The sequence below is a fragment of the Chiloscyllium plagiosum genome, unplaced genomic scaffold, assembly GCF_037043375.1.
Source record: "Chiloscyllium plagiosum isolate Xiang-an unplaced genomic scaffold, Cpla_swu_hap1 HiC_scaffold_40, whole genome shotgun sequence".
NCBI classification, from domain to species: Eukaryota; Metazoa; Chordata; class Chondrichthyes; order Orectolobiformes; family Hemiscylliidae; genus Chiloscyllium; species Chiloscyllium plagiosum.
Genome location: NW_028270178.1, coordinates 72475805 through 72495712, shown reverse-complemented (window position 1 = coordinate 72495712; position 19908 = coordinate 72475805).

Here is a 19908-nt window from a genome sequence, read left to right as displayed (position 1 = left end):
TTGTTTGGTGACTATGATTAATGTCAGTCGCCATATATTCTAATTATTCCAGTGGAAAGTTCCCATCTCTTAATGATATATGGGCTTCGTTCAATGTGTTATCCCATAGTATGAGTGGGATAACCACCGACAGCATTAACAGGGATCAGCAGCTCCAGATGGAGAAGGGGAGGAGAGATCATAATCTGAGAACGTTAGACTTGAATGTTACAACAATGGATAAAAATCTGAGAACACTAAACTGGCATGTTCCAAAAATGGATCAGAATCTGAGAACCGGAGTTTGGAATCTTCCAACAATGGATCAGAATCTGAGAATATTAGACTGGAATATTCCAAAAATGGATCAGAATGTGAGGACATTAGACCGCAATGTTCCAACAATGTATCAAAATCTGAGAACGTTGGACTGGAATGTTACAACAATGGACAGGGATTTATCCGATTACGCTGGTTTCTTTGTACATATTATGATTGGTTGTCATTTAATTTGTAGACCTATTATGCTCTTCTCATTATTCAATGTTTTTATTATCCTCTCCTGACTACCGTTTGTGTCCCTGGTAAGTCTCACCATCCAGATATTTTTCTATAAACTAGTTATGACTGCATTACTGTTATTTCATGTAGACTTCACTCCTTGCCACTATTATTGTTCATGTTGAGACCCTGAATCCACACATTCACTCTGCAGATCACGACTAACGGCACCAGTGAACTTGTTCAATTACTGTCTCCCTTCTTGATTCAGACTGTTACTCAAGGGTCTCTGTGTTGACCTACTCACTTTCAGATGTGAACCATTGTCGCTCTGCCCTTTTTAATTCAGTATTGGGAGCGTGGAGGCCATTGTCCTCTATTATGTTTACAAAATCTATTTCTTTCCTGGAACTCCATCCCATCCGTGGCGAATATATTTGTGGGAACTGGGCATTGCTGGCTGGCCAGCATTAATAGCCCATTCCTAGCTGCCCATGAGAAGGTGATGGGGAGCTGGCCTCTTGAACCCCTGCAGTCCACTTGCAGCGTTCGGGAGGGAATTCTAGGATTCTGACCCAATGACTGTGAAGGAATAGCGGTATATTTGCAAGCCAGGGTAGTGAGCGGCTTGGAGGGGAACATGTAGGTGGTCATTGAAACAGACGAATCTCAAGTTTGGTGACCCCTTTGGCCATGAGTTGATGTCTGGCATCATGCCCTGATCATTAGAAACTTTATCTATTCGGTGCTCCAGATTGTCCTTCACTGGCTTAACCCATCTGCTGTTTGAACCCTGAGCTGTGAAGTACAGATTTAATGATGACAATAATCTGCTGCTGACACTGTCGGGTTGAAACCTGCAGAAACAAAACTGATTCGAACTCACACCAAAATTTCATCCATCTGATATTCCTGTGCACGCTGAGCTATATCGCTATGGTGTCTGGCAATGTATTTGCTTTAATATTCTCAAGCTCTTTAACTCATCTGTCCATGAAACGTCCCTCGGTCTCTCTGTGTCGATTATCCCAATCCTGCCAGTGGGTCATAGTTAACCTGGTTTCCTTTAAGTGTATTTTTTCTCATGCAATGATTTTCACATGCAACCACCCCAACACCACACACACACACACACATACACACACACACACACACACACACACAAACACACACACACACACACACACACACACAAACACACACACACATACACATACCTTATACTGGTCACATGGAGATAGAAATCTTCCCCTGCTGTGTGTATTTGGTGTGCATATCGTTCCTATATGATAGTAAACGTTTCCAATACTCTTCATGCTGGGCAGATAATCCAGTTTACTGAGTCGTACACGAGCATGGCCTGCACAGCTCTCCGTGTTAGTCTGTCACCTTCTCCAAGTTTGAAGTGTTATGTGAAGGAGATTTAGAATTTGATGAAACAAACCATTTCAGCTGTTCGGAAAATACCTTTACTCAATGTTCTCATTATTGTAATTTTGCTCTCTAATGAGTCAATCCTACGTTTAGTCCCAATACCCAGTCTTTTTCTCATTATTTCCACAACATCTTCTTAGTTAATTAACTGCCTGTTTCTGTCTTTAATGTGAATCTTTCTGTCCCTCTATAATTTTCCCTGGCCTTTGCCTCTCTAGTGTATCGAGTGCTGGCATTGTGAAGCTCAGAAACAGTGAAATGGTGTGTCTTAGCTTGTTGTTCACTTCTGAAAATGTGTTGCTGGAAAAGCGCAGCAGGTCAGGCAGCATTCAAGGAGCAGGAGAATCGACGTTTCGAGCATGAGCCCTTCTTCTTCCTGAAGAAGGGCTCATACCAGAAACGTCAATTCTCCTGTTCCTTGGATGCTGCCTGACCTGCTGCGCTTTTCCAGCAACAGATTTTCAGCTCTGATCTCCAGCATCTGCAGTCCTCACTTTCTCCTGTTGTTCACTTCGCACTGTATTCCATGTGGTGCTCCATGTCGGGGGTGGGGGTGTGTATCGGGCAGATGTTCATTTCCTGGTGTGCCCCATGTTCTGCTCCATGTTACATAGGGGATTCAGCGGCTTTGAATGATGGTCTGTGCCTGTCCACTGAACGTCTGACGTCTGTGTTTGTCACTCTGAGTTCATTGTGTAGTCAGTAACACGAGGAAGTCGCTAGAGTATTATTGTAAAGGACCAGGTATCTAACATCTCTGACAATGCTCGCCCTTAAAAAAAGGCTATTGCCTCGTTTTCTTCAAAGAAATATTTTAAAAGCCGAACTGCGTACTGCAAACGGCTGAAGGAAATAACTTATAAGGTTTTTTAAAAAGTACATATTGATAACAATGGCCAGCTCTCACGGACCTGGCTTTGCAGTTTTTCTGAGCTATAACAGTCACCAGGTGCTTGCAGTCGGAGATAGGTTGGATTCTTTCAGTAAATGATCCCTCACTGCAATTATCTCTGAAATCTGTCTTGATGCTGTTTCCTCCTGGATTGGAGAACTGCGTGCAAGACTGATTGGCCTTGGATGTGTCTTTTTGTCAAGAGTGAGATTATGGGGTGTTAGTACTTTGGAACAATTCATTAGTAGATGGTACTGTATCTATTAATCTGTTAAGGTTTCCAGTAGTTGAGTTATTCTAAACTCCCCTTCCATGTATTTTTATCAGAGTGTTTAAATAAATTGTGTTTTGCTTACAGTTGATTGGTTTGACCAACCGCATCACATCTGGAACACCATTTCACATCTGTCTTTACTCTAAAGTAGTGGGGAGGCACGATAGCTCAATGGTTAGCACTTCTGACTCACAGAGCCAGGGAGCCAGTATCAATTCCTGATTACGACTGTGTGGAGTTTAAACATTCTCACTGTGTCTGCATGGATTTCCTTTGGGTGCTCTGGTGTCCTCCTACAATCCAAGGATGTGCAGGTCAGGTGAATTGGCCATGCTAAATTGCCTATAGTGCAAGGTGCATTAGTCAGGGTTAAATATGTGGTAGGAGAATGGGGTTGGGTGGTTTGGTCTTTGGTGTGGACTTGTTGAGCCGTAGGGCCTTTTTCCATTCTGTTAAGAACCTAACCGAAGACAAAGTTGGCGACCAGGCATTCTGCTCCGGTCCATAGCAATCTGGGGACACTTGTCCGGTTCGAAATCGATAATTCCAGATCGGGTTCAGGATTAGAATCCCTACAGAGAGGAAGCAGGCCATTTGGCCCAACAAGTCCACACCAACCGTCGGAAGAGAAAACTATCCAGACACATTCCCCTCCCCTATTCCACCATATTTACACCTGACTAGTGCAACTAACCTACACATCGCTGAACAGTATGGGAAATTTAACTTCGCCATTTCGCCTAACCTGCATATGTTTGGACTGTGGCAGGAAAATGGAGCACCTGGATAACACGCAGGGAAGGCGAGAATGTGCACAGGGAGATTGTTTCGCTCAAACGCAGCATCTTGTAATTGTTAGTTTCTTTTGGTCTGGATATTGAATTCGGTTGCTTTGTACAGTGCTTTGTGTAGTAATGGCTACTTCTGCCTGTAAGACTCCTCTGGGTGTGGAAAAAATGAAGTTGTAGATTTTACAAAAGGTGAGCAAGACAAAGCTGTTAGAATTGGCAGAGAAGCTGGAGTTGGGTTTGTGTTTGTCAGTGAGAAAAGGAGATATAATTACAGCTGTAGTTTGGCATTCATTTTTTGGTGTAAACAACATCAGAAACTTTGGAAATACTTAGAATTCAATTGCAAATGAGGCAGCTTCAACACGAAAATGAATTGAAACAGTCAGAGATAAGATTAAAAGTAGAATTTAAAGAAACGGAAAGGAAGAAGAAAGACAGAAAAATGAAGATGAAAAGCAGATAGCGAAAGAGTTTCAACTTCAAACGTTAGCAATTTGATAGGAAAGTCGACTTAGCTGGGTGGAGATGAAAGGAGACGGTAAGCTGGATGAGGATGATAGTGAGGATGAGAAACTCTATAGTAGCCAAAGGACTGATGGGGATCGGTTTAAATATGTACAGGCATTGTCGAAATTTGGTGAAAAGGATGTAGAAGTCTTTTCAATTTCATTTGAGAAAGTTGCTATACGGATGCAGTGGCCACTGACCATGTGGGTTTACTTAATCCAACCAAAGCTGGTCGGTATAAGGTGTGAGGTATTTGCATTCCTATCGGAAGAGATATCTGGAGATTATGAGGAGGTGAAGAAAGACATCTGAAGTTCCTATGAGCTTGGGCCAGAAACAGCAGACAGTGTTTTAGAATGTAAAATAGCGTCCCTGGTGAAACGTACATTGAGTTTGAAAGGATTAAACAAAGTAATTTTGAAAGCTGAGTGAGGGTATTAAAAACAGAGCAATCTATGAGATTTCTAGGGAGATTCTTACTTTGGAGGAGTTCAAAAACTCATTTCCAGCAGTCGTGAGATTCGTGGGGAAGAGCAGAGAGTTAAAATGGCATGATTATAATCTGAAATGGCTGATGATTATCAGTTGATCCATAAATCAAAGTTTCGCTTCCGGGAGGGCTTGAGAAGAATGTGCAAGATCTTAAAATATATATCTGTGTGTATGGTTTAGTGGCGTTGGCCAGGAGTAGCAAGTAAAGAGGTTACAGCATTAAGAGTTACAGAAACATGTAAATCCTTTCAGCTGAGACATGATGAGATATGTCATTGAGAAGGACTAAGATAGAGATGAGAAGTGCTCCATTATGTTTGGAGTTTCCTGTGACAACGTCAGTTGTGACATATTTCACAACTGGGAAGGAGGCCTTGAGTTTGGTGTTGACGTTACAACATTTCAGCATTTAAGTTGCCAATAGCGTGTCAAGACAAATATACATACTGATCATAACGCCTGAACGTTTTTGGACAAATTTAAGGAGAACATTTCCAGTCTGATCAGACAGAGGTTATTACTGTTGCCATTCAATTTGGAAGTTATACAGGTGACAGGACGAGAACCCCTACTTGCTGACAAGTTGTCGAGACTAAGATGAAGAAAATCAGAGGCGATCTGTGGCAGAAGTAAATTGACTGAAATAGAATATAGTTTTAAATGTTTGCATGCGTTGTGGCAATGTAATATGTTTGTATTGCAGTCTACTGAAACAGTAAGAATAAACGGTTTAAAATGAGGCCATCTTTGAAAATTGATGTTATTTTTTTCATTTTAGAAGAGTTATTTTCTCTTGTTCTTTTTTGAATAAAGGTTTTAAAGGCAGAGATCCTGTACTGCCACCTGAAAACAGCTTAAGTAAATAACTGAGAAGGCCTTTAGGTTTTATGAAAACGTTAGTAACAATGGAAGGGCAGTGGCCACCTCTCCCAGACCAGGTTTTCTCGTTTTGTTTTTAGCTGCAGCATTCAGAAGCTGCTTGGGATCCCAGAAGGGTTGGAAGTTCCAATACATGATCCCCAGCTGCTATTCTCTCTGAAAACTCTCTTAAAGTTGCTTCCTCCTGGATTGGAGAACTGCACATAAGATTCTGTGTTTGAATTTACCTTTTGGCCAAGGGATGTGTTTTTGGGATGTCCCTGTATTAGCGCAGTTAATTAATAAAAGGCACTGTATCTAATGGTAACATAGGTGTTCCAGTAGAGAAGCTATCCCAAATTGTTCTTCCCTTTGATTGTGTCTTAATTGGAGCTTTTGAATGGATTACATTTTGCTTAACGTTGAGTGGAGTGACCAGTTGCAACACATCTGGAAGACACAGTTAAATCTACATTAAAAATAAGGGAAAGTTAAGATCGAGGATGCCTGCTTAAAATATTTTGACGGGGACTGGTCAGGGCCATAACACTTGTAGCTGAGGGGCTTCCGACTGTCTCCTGCTTTTGCAAAGTTAGTGGCAGTGTTGAGAATGGTTTTCTGGAAGTTGTGCTGTGAGCTGCTTCAGACATTCAAAGAGACCTAAGGATTTGGTGACCTAACTCTGTATGGAGCATGGGGACTGTAGTTACAACACCTGGGTCTGGAACATGAAAAGCAAATGGAGCAGAGGCTGTAGAGAGGGGAAGCTCTGAAACCACGGTGTGAATGTGTCTGGGGAAAGGGACCTACTGGATCCACCCCGTGTTTTCCAGGAACAGCTTGCAGAGTGTGAGGGGACCCTAATTGAATAAGGAGCTGGTCACAGACTGGTGTCAACTCCTTCAACACGACCTGCAGCTTTACACCATGGGGAGGACGGTGCTGCCGGTGACTGTTTCATTGAGCTTCTATGATCTGGAACTTTCCAGGCCGGAGTGGGTGAACTGTGCATTATCTCCCGGCGGCACGGTGGTTAGCAGTGCTGCCTCATAACGCCAGAGACGCGGGTTCAATTCCCGCCTCAGGTGAATGGCTGTGTGGCGTTTGCACATCCTTCGCGTGTCTCCGTGGGTTTGCTCCGGTTTCCTCCCACAGTCCAAAAATGTGCAGGTGAGGTGAATTGGCCATGCTAAATGACCCGTAGCGTGAGTTGAAGGGGTAAATATACGGGAATGGGTCTGAGTAGGTGGCGGGTCAGTGTGGACTTGTTGGGCTGAAGGGCCTGTTTGCACACTGTAAGTAATTTAATCTCAACATCAATGTCACCATTTGGTGATGGTGGGTGTATATTGTGGATGAGGTGAATGTTTTCTCTCTCAGCAGAGAATTGCCAGGTATATCCATGCTTTCTCAGTATTGCAGGATTCCCAATTATGTACATGTCTCTGTGGGCTTCCCATGTTAATGAGGAGAGCTCGAGGAACTGAAGGAGCTCTCACTCCATTAATGTTTCAGAGTGTCCATGCACAGTACATCATGTTGGTGAATACTCACTATCCTGGCAGCAGCCACTGCATCTTATTTCAGAAGCAGTCAGCCATTCCCATCGTCTTTGGATCTCCATTCGGAGAGAAAGGATAGGCTCTCGGCCATTGATAGACGTCTCAAAACAACCTCCCACTCACCACTCCCACCGCCAACCAACCACATCAAAATATTCCGGGCGTTCTGAGAGTAGTAGGACTACTGGGAATGTCAGGGAGCAGACCATCAGGGAGATCGAGCAACACTTCCCATGTCTGAATGGGTTAGGGTACGCCCTCCAGAACACACTGTATCTCTATATTGAGTAATCCATCTCCATTTCAGTAACATACTGCCTTCCATTCTTCCAGAAAAAAGCTGGCAGGTTATACATTCCGTTATATTCCACTTGGCAAAGTATTATTTATTGACTTTACCTACCCATATCAATTTGCAGACTCTCCACATTCTCTTGATAGTTTAATGTCTTGTTTACCTCAGTCTCAATACCAAACTTAGTGGCAGTACATCTGTTCTACCGTCCTGATCATTGATATCGATTGTAAACAGTTGAGGACCCAGCACTGGTCACTGTGTGACTCCACTGGTTACGTTCTGTCAAACTGGTTATGACTGATTTATCTGGAGTGCATGCTTCCTGATAGGTAACCAGTCCTCCCCCGTTCCTGTGGAGCACAGTCGAAGGATTGAATAAGAACGAGGAACAATCCAGCCCCTCAAGTCTGTTCCGCCATTGAATACAATCATGGCTGATGTAATCGCCGGCTCAGGTCCATTCCCCTGCCTGCTCTCCAAATTCCTTCATTTACTCAATGTCCAATCATCCCCTGCACACTGGGACAGAGAGCTACCCAGATTCACAACCCATTGAGAGAAGTAAGTTTCCCTCACGCCTGTTTTAAATCTGCTATGCCTAACCCTAAAACTATGATCTCCTGTTCTAGTTTGCCCCAGATGAGGAAATTTCCACTCCACACCGACATTGCCAATCACCTTTAACATCCTCCAGGCCTCAATGAGGTCTCCTCTCATTCTTCTGAACCTAGAGTGCATTGGCCAGATCTGCACGAACTCGCTTCAAAAGACAAATTCATCTCTGGAATCAATCTAAAGTAATTATTCTGAACTGCCTTCTTTGTAACAACATCCCTCCTGCAGTCAGGGCAATAAACATGAACACAGTATGTCAGTTACAGTCTCCATAATACCTTGCAGAATTGCAGTAATTCTTCCCTCCCTTTATAATCTATTCTTTTACAAGTAAATTCTGAAATTGCACTTGCTTTTCTTATTCCCTGCTGTACCTGCATGTGAGTTTTCTGTGATCTGCACAAGGACACCCAGATGCCTCTGCAAGTAAGCACTCTGAAGTTTCTCTCCATTTCCATAACATGTTGGATTCCTCTGATCAAAATGGTTAATCCCATATTATCCACTTTAAGTTTTAGCCGCCAGATGTTGGCACATTCATCTAAACTGTTCATCTCTGGAATCAATCTGAAGTAATTATTCTGAACTGCAATTTTTTGAGAACTTCATTATATCAACCTACTTTTCCACTTGGTAAAAACAATAACTGCAGATGCTGGCAACCAGATTCTGGATCAGTGGTGCTGGAAGAGCACAGCAATTCAGGCAGCATCCAACGTGCAGCGAAATCGACGTTTCGGGCAAAAGCCCTTCATCAGGAATAAAGGCAGAGAGCCTGAAGCGTGGAGAGATAAGCTCGGGGAGGGTGGGGTGGGGAGAGAGTAGCATAGAGTACAATGGGTGAGTGGGGAAGGAGATGAAGGTGATAGGTCAGGGAGGAGAGGGTGGAGTGGATAGGTGGGAAAGGAACTAGGCAGGTCGGACAAGTCCGGACAAGTCAAGGGGACAGTGCTGAACTGGAAGTTTGAAACTCGGATAAGGCGGGGCAAGGGGAAATGAGGAAGCTGTTGAAGTCCACATTGATGCCTTCGGGTTGAAGTGTTCCGAGGCGGAAGATGAGGCGTTCTTCCTCCAGGCGTCTGGTGGTGAGGGAGCGGCGGTGAAGGAGGCCCAGGACCTCCATGTCCTCGGAAGAGTGGGAGGGGGAGTTGAAATGTTTGGCCATGGGGCGGTTTGGTTGATTGGTGCGGGTGTCTCGGAGATGTTCCCTAAAGCGCTCTGCTAGGAGGCGCCCAGTCACCCCAATGTAGAGGAGACCGCATCGGGAGCAACGGATAAAATAAATGATATTAGTGGATGTGCAGATAAAACTTTGATGGATGTGGAAGGCTCCTTTAGGGCCTTGGATAGAGGTGAGGGAGAAGGTGCAGGCTCAGGTTTTACAGTTCCTGCGGTGGCAGGGGAAAGTGCCAGGATGGGAGGGTGGGTCATAGGGTGGCGTGGACCTGACCAGGTAGTCACGGAGGGCACGGTCTTTGCTGAAGGCGGAAAGGGGTGGGGAGGGAAATATATCCCTGGTGGTGGGGTCTGTTTGGAGGTGGCGGAAATGTCGGTGGATGATTTGGTTTATGCGGAGGTTTGTAGGGTGGAAGGTGAGCACCAGGGGCGTTCTGTCCTTGTTACGGTTGGTGGGGTGGTGCCTGAGGGCGGAGGTGCGGGATGTGGACGAAATGCGTTGGAGGGGTTCTTTAACCACGTGGGAAGGGAAATTGCGGTCTCTAAAGAAGGAAGCCATCTGGTGTATTCTACGGTGGAACTGGTCCTCCTAGGAGCAGATACGGCGGAGGCGGAGGAATTGGGAATACGGATGGCATTTTTGCAAGAGATAGGGTGGGAAGAGATGTAATCCAGGTAGCTGTGGGAGTCGGTGTCAAGTGTCAGTGTCAAGTCGGTCGTCACTAATGGAGATGGGGAGGTCCAGGAAGGGGAGGGAGGTCTCAGAGATGGTGCAGGTAAATTTAAGGTCAGGGTGGAATGTGTTGGTGAAATTAATGAATTGCCCAACTCCTCGTGGGAGCACGAGGTGGCGCCAATGCAGTCATCAATGTAGCGGAGGAAGAGGTGGGGAGTGGTGCCGGTGTAATTACGGAAGATCAACTGTTCTACGTAGCCAACAAAGAGACAGGCATAGCTGGGGCCCATACGTGTGCCCATGGCTACCCCTTTGGTTTCCACTTGTTTTAGTGTCAGCTGAAAATGTGGCTGTAGTGTTTTCTCTCCTCTCACCCAAGTAATACAATGGATGGTAAATTGTTGGGTCATGTGGTCTGAACTCTATGGAATCCCAAAAGTTGCCAAACACTAACGAAACAACTATTCCATGTCTCTGCATTTTGTTGGCTCACCAGCCCTCTATCCAGGCGAATTACCTCCTCCCAAACCCATGTCCTATTTTACAGCTTAATATTTTGTGCAGCGTTTAATCAATGCCTTTCCAAAGTCCAGGTACTTTACTTTTCCAGGATCCCCATTGTCTACTTTGCATGTTACACCTTTAAAGAATTCGAGCAAACAAAGAATCACCTTTAAAAAATGCTGATTCTGATGTATACTGGTTTTACTTTGCAAATCCCTTGTTATTAATTAATTAATAATGGAGTCTCACAATTTCCCTTAATTCCCAACAGAATGCTCACGACCTTTTATTGACAAGTGAAGATGATTATCGTAATTCCTAACTTTTCAATACACTCTACGTTCCCTTTCCCGTGTTCCTCTGTAACAGGTTCAAGGCTTTAAAAGATATGCTCCAATCGCTGTGTAATACACATGACTGTCTGAATGGATTCACTCAGTTCCTGGTTCATACGCTCAATGGGCTGAATGTTCCCATGGTGTTCCTACATTATAGTCTCGATGGCCGGAATGTCCTGATTTACAGATTCAAGATCTGCTTCTCCTCCTCCTGATAATATGTCAGAAGCGTGAGAGATTGTGGAATCTTCCTGTTGCTGTGCAACATTTTGAGGGGCTCAAAGGTCTCTTCATATTCCTTCAAAACAGGCTCAAGATACTGAACAATCACCTCCTACATCCCTGAAATGGGATTGAATGAGTGATTTGTCTCCTCCTCTTCCCGTACAACAGACTCATGGTTGAATTACCTCCAACTTTCCATAACATGTCTCAAATAATTTGATCTCCTTCTTTAATTCTCGTGCTGAATGGCCTCCTGTTATTCTAGTGTACCAATCTCTTCCAGTTCCTGTGTCAGAGACTTGAGGAGGCTGAATAGACTGATCCTGTTGCTGCATAAAAGTATACTGGTGCCTCATGGCCCTCTCCGCGTGCAGTGTTATAGACTCGAGGGGCGGATTGGCCTCCTCCTGTTACTGTATATCAGGATTCAGGGGCTGAATAACCTCGTCCTGTTCTGGTGTAACAGGATAGAAGTCCTGAATACCCTTCTGCTGTTCCGGTGTTACAGGCTGGATAAGTGGAATTGGCTATGTAATTGATTTCTGTTGCTGACTCTTTCTGGTGTTCTATTCAAAAATAAGGCGACTTTTCATTATTGTGAACTCTACTGCGTATTGGATCAACCTGATGATCCTTTCCATATAAGTTAACCCCTTCATTGCAGGAATCAGATGGAGGAAGCATTTCTGATCTGCATCCAATATAGCAATATCCTTTCTTCGGTGAGGAGACGAAGTCTGTGCACACTACTCTAGATAGAATCTGATTATGATCCTGTACAGTAATGGCAACACTTTACCAGTCTGCTGTAAGGTTCCCAGCCAGGTTAGAGCACGCCCAGCTGTCTGGTGGAATGCATAGCATTGTTGAAAGATCATTGCCCTTCTCTACCCAACCAGCATAACGGGAGATCTGGTGAAAATGTCATAATAACATTTGAGAAGAATGAATAATGTGATGAGATTATCTCAACGTCCAAATAGCCTTCACCAAATATCCCACCTGAATCTACCATTGATCTCCCAAGAGGCCACATCGCTCAGATTCCACACAATCTAGTAAAGTGAAGCTTAGAAACAGCAAGGAGAACCAAAGATTGATGGAAGTTATATGTCAAAGTGAAAGTTGCAATACAAATGTTGGGTATGTTATATAACAGGAAATAAGATACCCAGCTTTGTTGGTACTGCAATAATACCAAACAGTTTCAAGCTACATCTAAACTGTGGTAACCCACGTGAATAATAATACAGAGAAAATGGATTTCATTAACGTATTTGAGATGGTTCCCTTTTTTTTTTAGATATTTTTATTAGAAATTTAACATTTTTACAAGTTTACAAAAATAAACAAAACTCTCAGATATAAACATTGATATACAATTAGCTCAAATATACAATAGCCAAAATTTGACAACAAAAAAAACCAAAACAAAACAACAAAAAAAAACCCAAAAAAAAACAACAAAAAAAAAACAAACAGACAAAACTCAACTATCTACTAATCTAACCTACAACTAACCAGGGTGTATATTTAGGTCTCTTACATGCTCGGGATGTGTTAACATCAGATATGATAAAACCCGTATTCGTGCGGGATTCCTCCCCCGAGGGGCCGCGGACCAGCCAGGTTCGTAGTCTCAATTAAATAAAAGCCCTTGTTAGGATAGCCGAAATATCTGTATTTATGTAATTCAAAAAGGGCTGCCATATTTTATAAAATAATTCGGTCTTTCGGTGCACCATATTTGTAAGGAAGTCAAGGGGAATACATTCCATAATTAGTCTGTGCCAATTTGAAAGTCCAGGGGGGCCCTCCGCCACCCAGTTCATCAAAATATTTTTCCTTGCACAGAAAGAAAGAATAGAAAATAGTCTCTTCCCGTACGTGTCCAGGGAGGGAAAGTTCGAAAAGCCCAAGAGGAGAGATACGGGGTCCACTTTTATTTCCGTTCCTAAAATTTCTGTCAGGGTACTTGCTACTTTAGTCCAATATCCACGGATCTTATGACAGGTCCATAAGCAATGTACAAGAGTGCCCACCTCTATTTTGCATTTAGGACACATTGGAGATGCTCCTGCCTTAAATTTTGCCAATCGAACCGGTGCTATATGGGCCCTATGAAGTATCTTCAGCTGGATAGCCTGGGTTCTGTTACAAATAGTAATTCTTCTAGCATTTTCCCAGATATCATTCCACGTTTCTGTGGAGATTTCTAGTCCCAGATCCTGATCCCATGTTTTAAGCAGATTATCCATATCTCCCGATACTTCATCATGTAGCAAATGATAAATATTACTGACGGAAGATACCCCCCCTGGTCGTAGGACACTACATTCTCTATCGGATTTATAAAGACTATCTAATAACGTAGTCTTCTTCTGTATAAAATCTCGAATTTGGAAGTATCGAAAGAGGTCTCCATTGGGTAATCCGAATTTCTGACGCAGCTGTCTGAAAGACATCAGGACCCCATCTTTAAATAAATCCCCAAGACATGAGATACCCCTGGCTCTCCAGAGTTTAAAAGTGGCATCTGTTAACCCCGGTTGGAATCCCCATGCTCCCACTATCGGTGCATAGGGGGATGTTTTATGTGAATTACCCTCATTTTGCCGCATTATATTCCAAGCCTTGATTGTATTCAGTATTATAGGGTTTTTACAGTGATCTGTAATGATTTTCCTCTTGTCTGAGAATAAAAGGTTGATAAGTGGGTATTTTACTTGAGAAGCCTCGATGTCCAACCAGATTGATTGTGGATCAGACAAGACCCAATCAGCTATATAACTTAATAGGGAACTTAATTGATATTTCCTAAAATCTGGGAAGTCCAATCCACCCCTTGCCTGTGGAAGCTGTAGCTTCTTCAGCTTAATGAGGGGTCGCCTATGGTTCCAGATAAAGGAACTCAGCCAGCCGTATAATTTACATAAAGCTGTCCTCGGCAGCATCACCGGAAGCATTCTCATAGGATATAGGAGACGGGGCAGGATATTCATTTTGATTAATGCTATTCTACCCAGCCAGGAAATTGGCAGGTCTCCCCATCGCTGGAGGTCCTGCCTTATCCTTTCCAATAAATACACAAAATTAGCCTTATACAACTGACCAAATACTGGAGCAATAAAAATGCCTAAATATAAGAAACCCTCCAGGGACCAGCGAAAGGGAAAAAGGGAACCGTCCGCTAAGCGGGGTATCACAGCAAGGCCACCCATTGGCATAGCTTCCGATTTTGAAAAATTAATTTTATAGCCTGAGAATGCACTAAATGTATTAATAACTTGGATTAAGCGAGGTATGGACATCAAAGGGTTACTGAGGAATAGAAGAACATCATCTGCATAAAGGGTAATTTTATGTTTACCTGTACCAATCCTTGGGGCCACTATGTTAGGATCAGCTCGTATAGCTTCTGCTAGTGGTTCAATTATTAGCGTGAATAACAATGGCGAGAGGGGACATCCCTGACGGCAGCCCCTACCCACACTGAAGCTATCCGAGCCTAATCCATTGGTAACCACAACTGCTTTGGGATCACTATACAATGTTGAGATCCATTTGGTAAACACCTGTCCAACACCAAACCTCTCCAATGTGTAAAACAAATATGACCATTCGACCCTATCAAATGCCTTTTCCGCGTCTAATGAAACCACTACTCCTGGTATCTTTCCCTGATGACAAGCTTGAATCATATTCAGAGCCCTTCTAACATTATTGGATGATCTACGGCCCTTAATAAACCCCGTCTGATCCTCCTTTATAATATATGGCAGTATCCTTTCTAATCTCAGTGCTAACGTTTTAGAGAGGATTTTAAAATCTACATTTAGCAAGGATATTGGTCTGTATGATGTACAATCTTCTGGGTCCTTTCCTTTTTTGAGGATAAGAGAGATATTTGCCTCTTTCAGCGAAGGCGGGAGACAGCCCTGACTATATGCATAGTTATACATGTCCATAAGTGGACCAACCAGTATTTCTGTAAATTCTTTATAGAATTCAGCTTGAAAGCCATCTGGGCCCGGCGTCTTACCATTTTGAAGGTGCCTAATTGCATCAACTATTTCTTGGGGTGTAAGAGGAGCATTTAGGACCGATACTTGTTCCGGAGTTAGGTCTGGAAAAGTCAAATTTTTAAAAAATGACTGCATCCTCTTCGCCCTATCTTCACAATCCTGTGATTTATATAACTCAGAATAGAATTTTCTAAAGGTCGCATTAATCTTTTTATGATCATGAGTCAAAATACCCGTACTTTCCTTAATAGACATAATCGTCTGAGGGGCCTTTTTTTTCTTTGCAAGAAATGCTAAGTATCTACCCGGTTTGTCGCCATATTCATATAATCTTTGCTTTGCAAATAATATTTCCCTCTTAGCCGTTTGAGTAAGTGTAGTATTTAGAGCTGTCCTAAGAGCTGTAATCCTTTGCAATTTAATAATAGAGGGTCTATCAGTGTATGCTGTTTCAGCCGCTTTTAAGCGGGCTTCAAGCAAACGCTGTTGTTCTCCTTTTAATTTCTTCTGGGTCGCTGAGTAGGAGATGATCAAGCCTCGCGTGTAAGCTTTGATGGTCTCCCACATCATTGACGGGTTGCTAGCTGTACCTGAATTAATTTCTAAAAAAGTTTTAAATTCTTGAGAGAAGTACTTTACAAATTTACTATCTTTCATTAAGAAGGGGTCCACACGCCAATGCCGAGGGGATGTCCCACTGTTCCTCGCCTTAGTTTCCATATGTACAGCAGCGTGGTCAGAAATTGCTATATTACCTATTTTACAGGATGATATGGAATTTAAAAAAATTGAGGGGGCAAAAAACATATCAATTCTGGTATGACATTTATGTGGATTAGAGTAGAAAGAAAAATCTCTACCCTGTGGATGAAGACATCTCCATACATCTACTAATCCTAATTCTTTGTTCAGATCCATCAATTGTCTAGATCTGGGAGATACTCCTGCAGTACTCTAGGGAATCCTGTCTATTTCCGGATCCATAATACAATTAAAGTCTCCCCCTATAATTATATGACGGGCATCAAAAGCCATCAATTTTGAGAAGGCTTCTGTTATAAATTTAAAGGGGTGTGCCGGGGGGCAGTACAAATTTAAAATCCCATATTCCTCTCCATTTATGAGAGCTTTAATCAAGATATATCGTCCAGATTCGTCTTTTATCTGCTTTAGGATTTTGAAAGGGAAATTCTTCCGAACAAGAATAACAACTCCCCTGCTTTTTGAGCTAAAAGAAGAAAAAAAGGCCTGATCAAATCCGCCCTGTCGTAATTTCAAGTGTTCTTTATCTGACAGATGCGTCTCCTGTAGGAGAGCTATATCAACTCTTTCCTTCTTAAGATTTGATAATATTTTCTTCCTTTTAAGTGGCGAATTACTCCCTTTGACATTCCAGGTGCACCACTTAACCGATTGATCAACCATAATCCTCTGGGCCAATCCGAGACCCCTCGGGAGGGGGAACCCTATCCAGAACATCCCGAGCATGGAACATGTAAAATTTACAAAAATAAACCCTCTTTAATACACCCACAACAATACAGTAAAAAACTATTTCTAAATAAAAAAAATATAAAACGTATCTAAGTGGAGACTTTCCCCCTTGTTCCCAGGGGGCATCACTTCCTCTCCAAAAATCCCTCATATCCTCTCCCAACCAATGCCCCACCCTTGACCCAGGCACTCCTCAATAAAGTGAGGAAAATTCAAATATAATACAAAGCTAGAGTTAACAGTGAGCACCCCACCCCCACCCCTACCAACACCTGGGTATATTTGGTAATGTTAATACCATATATAAACATATAACTATAAAATTACCAGTTCAACAAATAATAATTAAATATGATAATACAAAATAACGAAGGGAAAAACAACCCAGCTCCTAAAGACAGAGGTAAAATCGAATAAGGTAACCACCTCCCCCCACCAACATGAACCAAATCCCCCAACTTATATATACATATATATACATACACATACATATATATATATATACCTACATACACACACATATACATACACCCCTCATATATACATAAAATAATAACAGAAAACAACTCCAAGGGGGGGGGGGAGAAAATCAAATCCCTCTCCCCACCCCCCATAATAATATTAAGCAATAAGGTAAGAAAAGAAAAGGGAGGGGATATAAACCAAAACGGGGGGGGGGAAGGCAGACCAACATCCATTATGTCCTACAGTTTATCTAAGAGAGTCCAAGAATTCCTTAGCCTTTTCTGGTGATCCAAAGTTATATACAGAACCTTCATGGTTAAAGCGTAACATCGCTGGGTAGCGTAAGGAGTACTGTACATTTAAGTCCCTTAAACGCTTCTTCGCCTCGTCGAATGCTTTCCTCTTTCGAACCAGAGCCGGGGAAAAGTCCTGAAATAGCATGATCTTGGATCCTTTGTAGATCATAGCTTGGGGGTCTTTTCCGAGATTTCTAGAGGCTTCTAGGAGTATCTGCCTCTCCTTGTAGCTCTGCAGCCGGAACAGGACCGGGCGTGGGCGCTGGTTCGAGCCAGGCCCGCGTATTGCTACCCGATAGGCCCATTCCACCCTTACCTGGCCTGATCCAGCTTGCAGATTTAAAAGTTGTGGCAGCCACTGCTCCAGGAATGCTGTAAGCTGGCCTTCCTCTTCCTGCTCGGGAAGGCCCAGCAAACGAATATTTTTTCGACGACCTCGATTATCGAGGTCATCAATATGATTTTCCAAGGTCCGGACTCGCTGCTCGAGAGTCCGGACCTGATCCACGGCCGATTGAGCGGTTGTCTCCGAGGTCGCGGCCTTTAACTCCGCCCCTCCGACTCGGCGTTGAATTTCTTCAATTTCACGGTCGTGCTTCTTCAGCGCGGCCGAGAGCGACTCCCAACGGTTCCTGGATTCGACGATAAAGGCATCGATCTTCGAGTCAAGCTTGGAAAGCATTTCTGCAAGGCTTGTTAACTGTAGGTAAGTCCCCCGGGGCGGCTGTGGACGCCTCTGCTGCAGCTGGAGAGTGTGGGGGAGGGGTTCCTGCTTGCTGAGAGCTGCGGGCTCCCTTCCCTTTAGTCATTTTAACTTAGGATAAAGTTGCTTAAATGTAGCTTAAATGTAATATTAAACCACTAATTCAGTTACTAAACTATTATAAATGATTTATAAATGATTTGGTGAGCTTGGTAGGGGGTAGGTGACCCACTGTGCCCAAGTCTTGGGAGGAGCACTATAGACTCAGTCTTACTGGGTCGCCGCCATCTTGGATCCCCCAGATGGTTCCCTTTAACAGTATGTTGATCACTGGAATTGATCAACTGGAATTGATGCTATGTGAACAGAAGAGCCAATTGAAAACCCTGTTGAAAAGGAGGTTTCGGGAATAGTAATAACAACATATTAAATTTTATATGACTGCTGAATACAAAACAGTTGTTTTTGAAATTGTAGTTATCAACCTAAGTCATGCAATTCACGAAAGTATGAGGCGCAAATCAGTTGCAGTGAATTGGAGAAGTACATGAAAAAGATTTACTGGAAGACAGACAATGGTTGTTGTTTAAATAAACACTTTAAAATGTACAATGCACACATGTCCACCACAGTTCAAACAGCAAAGGGGTAAGCTGATTGAACAATAGTTCACAAAAGAAGTTAAAGATTGCATTAGATCAAAGGAAGCAGCTCAGAAAAATTTCAGATATTGTTGTAAGTCATGGATTCAGAGACATTTGAGGACCAATGAATTGATAATGAAATTAAAAAAAAGAATCAAACTAAAAAGAAACATTAGGATGACCAAACGTTTCTCTCGATACTTGGTGGGAAAGTGAAGGCAAGGGCATGTGTGGAATGGGGAATATTCACACAAGATAATTTCTTCCAGAGAACTTGGAAATTACAGAGAAACTAAACAGTTACTTCCATGCCAATCTTATTAGAGACAAGATTAACTGATGGTGAAACTCAATTTGTGTTCTCCAGTGATTGCCAAAATTAAAGGAGATCGCAGTGAAGCTTAGAAAGTTCACACAGAGAGACGGATTGACAAAGGGGGATGGAGAAGTGTTGCCAGGCAAGGTTAGGGAGAGTCCCAAAATGTTGTCCACGTTTATCAATCAGAACAAAATAACCAGGACACAACTAGGGCCCATTAGAGACCAAGGGAGCACTCTGTGTGCGAAGCTGGAAAACATTGATCGATTGTTACATAAGGGCTCCATATCTGTTTTACTTGGAGAAGGAGGATGCAGGGACAGAATTCAAAAAGACGGGTTGGGAAGCTCTTGAACAGACTGATATAAGATGGGAGCAGGGATTGGAGGCTTTGGCTGGTATAAAATTGGACTGGTTGCCATGTCTGGATAAGTTGCATTGCAGGCTGCTGTTTAGACAAAGGAGAAAAGGCGCTGACACAAATTTTTAAGTCGAATCTGGCTACAGGGAAGTTGGAGTTGCCAGATGACTGGAGAACAACGTATATGGTCCCACGTTACAGAAATGATGGTGCAAATAGCCTGACTGTTAATCAGTCAGTATTAAATCCGTGTTAGGGCAAGTACTGGAGAAGATATGAAAGGAAAAAAAATATCTTTATTTGCAGAGGCAAGGTTTGATCAGGGTCAGTCAGCATGACATCATAGGAGGGAAGTCATACCAAGTGAACGTTATTGTTTGTTTTCGAGCATGTTGTTCTTATGGTTTTTCAGCAAGACCTTTGACAAAGCCCCATATGTGAAACTGATTTAAAAAAAGTCATGATACTAAGGGTAACTT